The sequence below is a fragment of the Schistocerca nitens genome, chromosome 6 (genome assembly GCF_023898315.1).
Source record: "Schistocerca nitens isolate TAMUIC-IGC-003100 chromosome 6, iqSchNite1.1, whole genome shotgun sequence".
NCBI classification, from domain to species: domain Eukaryota; kingdom Metazoa; phylum Arthropoda; class Insecta; order Orthoptera; family Acrididae; genus Schistocerca; species Schistocerca nitens.
In genome coordinates, this window is record NC_064619.1 from 450,932,742 (window position 1) to 450,941,519 (window position 8,778).

The following is an 8,778-nucleotide window of genomic DNA, read 5'->3' on the forward strand; positions in this document are numbered from 1 at the left end:
ATAATTGCGCAACCAAGACCGTTCTTACTCTGGAACGACTTACCACATTCTGCGTAATTATTTACTGAATTTAAAAATTTGAAATACTGTCACAATCTGTTCATTAAGAGGTTTAATCTTATGTTAAAAGTTGAACACAGAGAAGACAAGTATTAAAAATGGTGAGAGGAAGAAAGTTTATCCCTTACTACCTTTCCATTCTTCATGCAGTAAAACTTCAATGTCAGGAGTGAATTTTTAATTTGTTATTTCTTTGTTACTAATTCTAGTCAACGGCCTTGCCGCAGTGGATACACCGGTTCCCGTGAGATCACCGAAGTTAAGCGCTGTCGGGCGTGGTCTGCACTTGGATGGGTGACCATCCGGGCCGCCATGCGCTGTTGCCATTTCTCGGGGTGCACTCAGTCTCGTGATGCCAATTGAGGAGCTACTCGACCGAATAGTAGCGGCTTCGGTCAAGAATACCATCATAACGACCGGGAGAGCGGTGTGCTGACCCCACGCCCCTTCTATCCGCATCCTCCTCTGAGGATGACACGGCGGTCAGATGGTCTCGGTAGGCCACTCGTGGCCTGAAGACGGAGCGCTTTCTTTTGTTCCTATTTCTACTGGAAACAGATTGGAAACGGTATCCACATATACTATTGCATGTGTCTGCAAAATTATATCATTTTATTATACGGTTGAGGAGATATGGCGCATAAACATTTAGATGCGTCAAAAACTAGCTGTTGATGACAATGGAGCCCCAACTACGTATTTTGTATTCATCTAGTGCTTCATAATGAGAACACTTTGTGACTTCCAACGAGCTTGTAGCATAATTTCGAACCTCTACTATACTTTTTCTATCTTACATTCTTGAAGGCAAATACATCACACATTAACTTATTTGTAAAGTAATCAGACGTTTGAAGCTGCGTTACACACTGGAGCTCGGTTATTTAAAGAATTTACTGTAATGCTAATAGACTGTGATAGTAACGACAAGGGCTGTTGTTAAAATATCGATAATTTCTCCAAAATGTATTGATATATATCGGCGATATTCTTTTACATAATAGGCCTATATCGATGTCGAAATGGCAAATTCGAGGACCAATATTTTATTTTATATTACGTTTTTTCGCAATTTTCAATAAATATTTGAAGTTGTTCTTTTGAAACTGTAGTAGAACATAATTTTATTTTCATTGTGTGGAGGAGTCTTACTACTTTTAGAGCTTCCATCACTTTATCATTCTTTGACTGTGTGAAGCAAATACAGTGGCACCAAAGTAGTAGTCCGAATGCACTGTGGGGCGGGGGTGAGAAAGGAAAAACAAGATATCCGATGTGAAGAAATAGCACACCAGTTGCATTAAAAACAATTTTTAACGCAGCTATTATGCTATTTCTCCACACTGGTGTTCTTCAAAAGCACTAGCTGAAACTCATGAACAAAAATGTATATGACAGGGTTAGTCTTTGCGGTGGGCGGAGATGTGTGAGAAAATGCTGACGTAATCGGCGCTACTAAAAGAAACTGCAACATTTTTCACCACGCGATTTTGGCACTAGTACTGCCAGGTCGCCGGAGTTTGCAGAAATGGAAAAATCAGGGAAATCGACATGAAGCGCTCCGAACAAATCCGAAAAGGGACTAAACCGAACGACGGACCCATCGGACATGTTTTATTGTGACACTGAATGCAGTTACCATTGTTAGCAAAGTGGTCTTCACCAAGCATTAACGTGCATCATTTTCCTTTCAATTCTTGATATAATAAGCAGGCTGCTAGGATGTTGATCTACAATGTGTCTAATAATAAATCAGTACTTTAATATACAGCTTTAATACCGGCAGTATATTTACAATGTGCAGGCAATATTTTATAGGGCGGTATGTGTGTCAAAATTTCCTGATTCTTCCCTGACTTTTCTGATAAATTTAACTGTACTGAGAATCTCTGATTTTGCTGGTATCAAAATGGTGCAAATGGCTCTAAGCACTATGGGACTCAACATCTGAGGTCATCAGTCCCCTAGACCAAGAACTACTTAAACCTAACTAACCTAAGGACATCACACAGAACCATGCCCGAGGTAGGATTCGAACCTGCGACTGTAGCAGCAGCGCGGTTCTGGTCTGAAGCACCTACAACCACTCGGCCACAGCGGCCGACTTTTGCTGGTATCTTTTTGTCCATTCTTCGACCAATGGAGAAATTCCACTCATACGTACGCCAGAATACATAGTTTACAGTGGAATCAAACACCGAGGTTCTTGGCATTTAATGCCGTGAAAAGTATAAATCATATCAAATACGAGGAGATTTGAAAAATTAAGTTATACATTATTATGGCTGGCCAAGTAACTTGCACCGAATGCTCTATTACACTTCTACGTGCAAGACACATAACACTATTGATCAAGAAACCCACTAAGTGTCTAAACAACGGTCGGAACGCCCTACTAGTCGTTTAATTCCTCGACGGTAGAAATCCGCTACTTTGTCACACAGCCAGTTGAGAACCGCTATGTGAATGCCCTCATCGTCGGACCATCTCTTCCCCCCAGTCCTGATGTTCTTTGGGCTTGCCGAAAATGTGGAAATCGCGTGGTGCATGACTTGGACCGTATGGCACATACTTCCAAATCTCGCATCGAAAACGCTGAAGCAAAGCTTGTGTTGCGCGCGGGCATGTGGAATGTTGCAATGTCATGTAGGAGAAAACAAAGCCTTGTTTATTTTCCACGTCTCTTGTTCTTTACGGACATAAACCTTGAGACTTTCTGTACAGGTGACTGATCACGGAAACCAGCGTGAGCACAATTTCCGATGCCGCGGATGATCTCGGACCGCGAAATGGGCACTTCTTATTAAGATGCGCATCTGCTCAGCAACGTCTGCAATAGTCACTCAGCGACTACTGCGAATCAGCTTCTCGATTGCCTGTACACTGTGGTCGATGTGAATGGCCTCCCTTTCCGAACAGAATCATCCATGCCTGTGCGGCATTGATCAAATTGTTGACAACATTTCATTACGTCTGGACGCGACACTGCATTTGGTGCTTATACCGCCAGAATTTCGCGGCGAACCTGTGTGCAATTTTGATGTTATTTCACTCACACACTGTGATACACTTATCCGCACGGCAGCAAAATGGCTCTGAGCATTATGCGACTTAACTTCTAATGTCACCAGTCGCCTAGAACTTAGAACTAATTAAATCTAACTAACCTAAGGACATCACACACAACCATGCCCGAGGCAGGATTCGAACCTGCGACCGTAGCGGTATCTCGGTTCCAGACTGTAGGGCCTAGAATCGCACGGCCACTCCGTCCGGCGCACGGCAGCAGAACTGTCTCTTCAGCGAAGAGCATTGATGCATGCCTGTATCCGTCGGGACATACTATCCAGAAGTTCATCAAGGCACTGTCGGTCCAGATTGTTCCACTCCTCAACGGCGATTCGGCGTAGATCCCTCAGATGTTGGTGGGTCACGTCGTCCATAAACAGCCCTTTTCAATCTATCCCAGGCATGTTTGATAGGGTTCATGTCTGGATAACATGCTGGCCACTCTAGTCGAGCGATGTCGTTATCTGCAGGAATTCATTCCAAAGATGTGCACGATGGAGGTGCGAATTGTCGTCAATGAAGATGAATGCCTCGCCAATATGCTGCCGATATGGTTGCACTATTGGTCGGAGGATGGCATTCACGTATCGTACAGCCGTTACAGCGCCTTCCATGACCACCAGCAGCATACGTTCGTCCCATATAATGCCACCCCAAAACAGCAGGGAACCTCCACCTTGCCGCACTCGCTGGACAGTGTGTCTAAGGCGTTCAGCCTGACCGGGTTGTCTATAAACACTTCTCCAACGACTGTCTGGTTGAAGGCATATGCGACACTCATCGGTGAAGAGAAAGTGATGCCAATCCTGAGCGGTCCATTCGACATGTTGTTGGGCCCATCTGTACCGCGTTGCATGGTGTCGTGGTTGCAAAGATGGACCTCACCATGGACGTCAGGAGCGAAGTTGCGCATCATGCAGCCTATTGCGCACAGTTTGAGTCGTAACACGACGTCCTGTGGCTGCACGAAAAGCATTTTTAAACATGTTGGCGTTGCTGTCAAGGTTCCTCCGAGTCATAATCCGTAGGAAGCGGTCATCCACTGCAGTAGTAGCCCTTGGGCGTCTTGAGCGAGGCATGTCATCGACAGTTCCGGTCTCTCTGTATCTCCTCCATGTCCGAACAACATCGCTTTGGTTCACTCCGAGACGTCTGGACACTGCCCTCTTTGAGAGTCCTTCCTGGCACAAAGTAACAATGCGGGCGTGATCGAACCGCGGTATTGACCATCTAGGCATGGTTGAACTACAAACAACACGAGCCATGTACCTCCTTCCTGGTGGAATGCTTGGAAGTTTTTGGCTGTCGGACCCCCTCTGTCTAACAGGCGCTGCTCACGCATAATTGTTTATATCTTTGGGCGGGTTTAGTCAAAGGGACTGTGTCTATGACAAAAAACCCACAGTCAACGTCTCTCTTCAGGAGTTCTGGGAATCCGAGTGATGCTAACCTTTTTTGCATGTATGTACTTCGTGCCACCTATATTTGCTTCTCACAGTCAAAGAGAAAGATTGGACGTGATGAAAGCGCAAACAACAGTAAGACCCCTTCAGACAGTGAAAGTAAATTTATGTTGTTCTAGAATTTAAAAAAAATCCAAATACTTACCAAAAATTGCGAAAAAAATACAAAACAAAAATATCGGCACTCGGTATTGCCATTTCAATATCGATATACCTGTATAAGTTGTTCCGCATACACTTAACGTTGTTTTCGAAAAATATCTATATATCGATATTTTATCTATAGCTCTACCTCAAATATGCAGCGAGCAACTGAATGAGAAAGAGCTGTTATATTGCAGACAGAGCACTCCTACCGCCACAATGCTTGGCACAATTTGGCATCTCATGGCTGGAATACCGTCAGACTTTGCACTGGCCGTTGGCGTGGCAGCCGAGACAGGATGGACAAGAGGCGCGGTACTGAGGTATTTGATCGTGATCGGGCCGCGGCTACCCAACGCAGGGAACATGCCATCTCTAATATCGTGCAAGCTCTATCCCAATTATCAACTTTTGTACCATTTTAAAACTGTCGGAAGTGCAGCTTACAGACCATCTGCTTTATGCCTCTAGTAGACAATTCACTGACAAACTTATTCTCGAGGCAATTTTAACCTCCTTAGATAGCTGCTTACCACACATTTATGGTTACCTTCGTGCAGTTAAGGTCAGACATCGAGGTTCTTCTGAAGCGGTTACTACAGCTACATTATTCCTCTTAAATTCACACTTAAGTACTTGGCACCGGATTCATACAACAATATCCAGACCATTTCTCAACTGTTCCACTCTCAGATTCCAAATGGGAAAAATGAACTACAAACAACTTTCCTTGTGAGCTCTGATTGTTCTTACTTTGTCACGATGGTAATTTCTCTTTTAATATGTGACAGCAACAAAATATTTTGCCGTTCGGAGGAGGAGTTTGGTGATAGAAATTACGTGGAAAGATCTCGCCATAACGAGAAACTCCTTTGTTTTAATAAGTGTCACCCCAACTCTTTCTCATACCTGTAGCACACTCCCCATTTCGTGATAATATAAAACGAACTATCTTTTTCGGGACTTTTTTTATGTCCTCCGTCAATTCCATCTGGTAGGATCGCATGCCGCGCAGCTGTACTCCGGAAGATGACGGACAAGCGTAGTGTTGACAGTCTCTTTAGTAGTGTTCTACCAATGAAATGCAGTCTTCGGTTCACCATTCTCACAATATTTTCTACGTGATGCTTCCAATGTCGATTGTTCGTAATGGAGAACTCTGTACTGACCTGCAATCCTGTGCTTTCGAATCGTCATCCAATCCTCGAAACGAAACTCTCCTGCTATGAGTGGTGTTTCTGCCTGATAAGGTTCAAGAGAGGAGGGGTGATTTCCCTTACAAAACTAGGTTTAAATGGCATATTTGTTGCATTATACTGTGAACTTTGCCAGAAGACTACAGGACGAGGACGAAATCGAGATGTGTTCAAATGGCTCTGAGCACTATGCGACTTAACATCTGAGGTCATCAGTCGCCTAGAACTTACAACTAATTAAACCTAACTAACCTAAGGACATCACACACATCCATGCCCGAGGCAGGATTCGAACCTGCGACCGTAGCGGTCGCTCGGTTCTAGACTGTAGCGCCCAGAACCGCACGGCCACTCCGGCCGGCCGTCGAGATGTGTTCAACGGTAATTTTGTAAAGTCGGAGATGCATTAGCCCAAATCGCTGTTGTGTTGGTAAACATGTCTGAAAAATATCTCTACAGTGTTAGCCATGACGGGTATTTTGTCCGCCGTGAGCTGTCAAAAAGCTTACAGGTGTTTTAGTAGTATTGGAGGTTATTTAGCTTATACGTATAGAAATGTATCTCATAATTTGTATTAAATTCTGCTATACGAACGGAGTAAAGCTCAGCAATGTTTTACAAATGTTAAAAATTGTCTGCGAGTCTGCTGTGAGCAAAACAAGGGTTTACGAGTGGTAAAGCGTTTCGGAGAAGGCGATGAAGTCTTTGAAAATGCCCTAGCACATTAACAACCGAAGAAATCATGCCAAAAGAAATCACTAGGAACGATCGTCAAATTACAATCAGAAAAAATAGTGCTGGCATATCAACTTTTTCACGCTATGAAGTTTTTTCGGATGTTTTGGGTATGGAATGTGCAATCCCTGTTCGGAAAACATTTTTCCACACAAGTGACATACACTGCTGTTCTAAAGTATTGCACGCCCTTGACTGCAATGATGATGTTCTGTTAGTTACAAATTTTTACGCATATATATATATATATACATATATACTCCTGGAAATGGAAAAAAGAACACATTGACACCGGTGTGTCAGACCCACCATACTTGCTCCGGACACTGCGAGAGGGCTGTACAAGCAATGATCACACGCACGGCACAGCGGACACACCAGGAACCGCGGTGTTGGCCGTCGAATGGCGCTAGCTGCGCAGCATTTGTGCACCGCCGCCGTCAGTGTCAGCCAGTTTGCCGTGGCATACGGAGCTCCATCGCAGTCTTTAACACTGGTAGCATGCCGCGACAGCGTGGACGTGAACCGTATGTGCAGTTGACGGACTTTGAGCGAGGGCGTATAGTGGGCATGCGGGAGGCCGGGTGGACGTACCGCCGAATTGCTCAACACGTGGGGCGTGAGGTCTCCACAGTACATCGATGTTGTCGCCAGTAGTCGGCGGAAGGTGCACGTGCCCGTCGACCTGGGACCGGACCGCAGCGACGCACGGATGCACGCCAAGACCGTAGGATCCTACGCAGTGCCGTAGGGGACCGCACCGCCACTTCCCAGCAAATTAGGGACACTGTTGCTCCTGGGGTATCGGCGAGGACCATTCGCAACCGTCTCCATGAAGCTGGGCTACGGTCCCGCACACCGTTAGGCCGTCTTCCGCTCACGCCCCAACATCGTGCAGCCCGCCTCCAGTGGTGTCGCGACAGGCGTGAATGGAGGGACGAATGGAGACGTGTCGTCTTCAGCGATGAGAGTCGCTTCTGCCTTGGTGCCAATGATGGTCGTATGCGTGTTTGGCGCCGTGCAGGTGAGCGCCACAATCAGGACTGCATACGACCGAGGCACACAGGGCCAACACCCGGCATCATGGTGTGGGGAGCGATCTCCTACACTGGCCGTACACCACTGGTGATCGTCGAGGGGACACTGAATAGTGCACGGTACATCCAAACCGTCATCGAACCCATCGTTCTACCATTCCTAGACCGGCAAGGGAACGTGCTGTTCCAACAGGACAATGCACGTCCGCATGTATCCCGTGCCACCCAACGTGCTCTAGAAGGTGTAAGTCAACTACCCTGGCCAGCAAGATCTCCGGATCTGTCCCCCATTGAGCATGTTTGGGACTGGATGAAGCGTCGTCTCACGCGGTCTGCACGTCCAGCACGAACGCTGGTCCAACTGAGGCGCCAGGTGGAAATGGCATGGCAAGCCGTTCCACAGGACTACATCCAGCATCTCTACGATCGTCTCCATGGGAGAATAGCAGCCTGCATTGCTGCGAAAGGTGGATATACACTGTACTAGTGCCGACATTGTGCATGCTCTGTTGCCTGTGTCTATGTGCCTGTGGTTCTGTCAGTGTGATCATGTGATGTATTTGACCCCAGGAATGTGTCAATAAAGTTTCCCCTTCCTGGGACAATGAATTCACGGTGTTCTTATTTCAATTTCCAGGAGTGTATATATATACACACAGGGTGAGTCACCTAACATTACCGCTGGATATATTTCGTAAACCACATCAAATACTGACGAATCGATTCCACAGACCGAACGTGAGGAGAGGGGCTAGTGTAATTGGTTACTACAAACCATAAAAAAATGCACGGAAGTATGTTTTTTAACACAAACATACGTTTTTTTAAATGGAACCCCGTTAGTTTTGTTAGCACATCTGAACATATAAACATATACGTAATCAGTGCCGTTTGTTGCATTGTAAAATGTTAATTACATCCGGAGATATTGTAACCTAAAGTTGACGCTTGAGTACCACTCCTCCGCTGTTCGATCGTGTGTATCGGAGAGCACCGAATTACGTAGGGATCCAAAGGGAACGGTGATAGACCTTCGGTACAGAAGAGACTGGAACAGCACATTACGTCCACATG

The 8,778-nt window shown here is 45.8% G+C and overlaps 1 pseudogene; it reads left to right on the forward strand.

Annotated features, from left to right (window-relative positions):
* Nucleotides 1-268: 268 nt before the first annotated feature.
* Nucleotides 269-386, forward strand: LOC126263825 (5S ribosomal RNA; annotated as a pseudogene).
* The last annotated feature ends 8,392 nt before the right edge of the window (nucleotides 387-8,778 follow it).